Below are 2,568 nucleotides of genomic sequence, written 5' to 3'. Positions count from 1 at the left end.
ACGGGGGTGCTTAACTTTTTTCCAGGTGTATATATATATTTTTTAAAATGCATAGTTTTTCTCGTAAAGAATTGTTCTTTTTTTCATAACTAAAAATTAACTACAGAAAATTCTTAAATATGTGAAGTTTTGCATATATAAAAATTCCCAAGCATTAAAACTTTTTTTTTCTGTCTTAACATACTCAAATTTCTACTTTAGATTTTATACTATAAATATTCAATAACTTATTTATATCGTAAAAATAAATTACTGTACGAAATTAAAATAAAACAACTATTAAATTTTACTTAACCCTTTTTCGTTCTGATATTCTCGATAGTATTATTATTTGAAACTAGATGGCGTCTAAAATTCTACAAGTTGTAATTTAGATCAGTTTTTTTATTTCTTTTTACCTACGGTATTAACAAAGAAGAAACTATGGTACAGAAAGAAGTACATTTTATAAATAAATATTTCTCAATTTTCAGTTGTTGTTTACAGATACATTACTGTAGTATCGTACTTGATAACTTAAAGAACAAACGAAGATGGGTGTCTTTGAAAATGAATGAACTCATATTTGACAATTTTTAGAAATCCAAATAGGTTTACTTGCAAAAACGTATTGCTCGAGCACCCTATAATGTTACCTTAGCAAACAGTACAGCTGTATTTCTTATGCTAATAGCTTACACTGAGAAATATCAGTTTGTGATTATCGGAAATAGAGAACTTGTCAATTGGATCCATGCTTGCAGAAAATAAAAATATGTATTTTTTTTAATTTTGTAGAAAAGTAGAAAAATGTTTTTCAATTAATTACTGGTCGAAACTCATTTTCCATCTTTCTCTTCTTATTCTTCATAGTTATAGTCTATTGCTTTTCTTTCCCTCACTCTGTCAACCAGAGTGTGAATTATGATGTTGATATATATATATATAAAACCAACTCCGTGTTGGTTAGTTTTTAGGAAATGACTTCAGACAAAGGTTCAAACCTTTTACTTATATCTTTATTATTTATTTCACATTACAAACATTCTATCAATAAAAGTACCAGCAAACTTTGGAGACGTGTGTGTTCTTCTGAGGCTGCTTAAAAATTAATTGCTATCAGTATTGTTCTTTAAATTCTGCAATTAAAATACGATAGAAACTATTGAAAAAGAAACGAGTCAAATAATTATAGCAAGATAACTAGATAGATTTTTTGTTTGTTTGGTATTGAGTACAAAGCTGCACAATGGACTTACAGTTCAGCCGCCAGGAGGCATCGCACTAGATAGACTTTTTGTTTGTTTGTTATTAAGCACAAAGCTGCACAATGGGCTTACAGTTCAGCCGCCAGGAGGCATCGCACTAGATAGACTTTTTGTTTGTTTGTTATTAAGCACAAAGCTGCACAATGGGCTTACAGTTCAGCCGCCAGAAGGCATCGCACTAGATAGATTATTTATTTGTTAGCTATTGAGTACAAAGCTGCACAATGGACTTACAGTTCAGCCGCCAGAAGGCATCGCACTAGATAGACTTTTTGTTTGTTTGTTATTAAGCACAAAGCTGCACAATGGACTTACAGTTCAGCCGCCAGGAGGCATCGCACTAGATAGACTTTTTGTTTGTTTGTTATTAAGCACAGAACTGCACAATGGTCTTACAGTTTACCGCCAGGAGGCATCGCACTAGATAGATTTTTGTTTGTTTGTTATTAAGCACAAAGCTACACAATGGACTTATAGTTCAGCCGCCAGATGGCATCGCACTAGAGAGAGAAGCGAATAAATTAAATTATATTAGAATGTAACATTATATTTTATCTCGAGTTAAAAAAAAATGCATATTTATGTAAGAAAAGACTAATGTGTTTATTACCACATATGTTACTACATATGTGGAGGTTTTTCTTAGCTACTTAGATCTCATGATATAGAAACTTTACTGATAAAACACACGAATGAAATATGCCTTAGGCCTTCATGTTAGGAAGTTTACCAGTTGTCTTACGTACGCTACGAAGCACTGAGACGTCTGTTCGAATTTGCTGGTAAGTTGGGAATGGCGAGTGTGCTTTCGATCAAATGACCTCCTCTGAAATAACATTCTGTGAAACGGTCAAGTAGAGTGTTCTTGTATACTTTAGCCACTCTTCGTCGTTTAATGCTTGGTGTTGACAAATCGCCAGTGTTGTTAGTAGCACGTGCTTCGTTTGTAATATGTTCTCAGTTTCATTATCTGCTAGACCACTGACAGAAGCTTCTCCATTCCGCCCAACATCGCTCATAACAAGTTCCTTATCGTAGAGCCCGCCCCCACCCCCAGCGGTATGTCTGTGGACTTACAACAACGCAAGAAACCGGCTTTCGATACACGTGATGGGCAGAGCACAGATAGCCCATTGTATGGGTTTGTGCTTAATAACAAACAAACAAACAAAAAAAGTCTATCTAGTGCGATGCCTCCTGGCGGCTGAACTGTAAGCCCATTGTGTAGCTTTGTGCTTAATAACAAACAAACAAAAAGTCTATCTATTGCGATGCCTCCTGGCGGCTGAACTGTAAGTCCATTGTGCAGCTTTGTGCTTAA

Source organism: Limulus polyphemus, unplaced genomic scaffold, assembly GCF_000517525.1.
Source record: "Limulus polyphemus unplaced genomic scaffold, Limulus_polyphemus-2.1.2 Scaffold1871, whole genome shotgun sequence".
Classification (NCBI taxonomy): domain Eukaryota; kingdom Metazoa; phylum Arthropoda; class Merostomata; order Xiphosura; family Limulidae; genus Limulus; species Limulus polyphemus.
Note: the sequence above shows the minus strand (reverse complement) of the source record.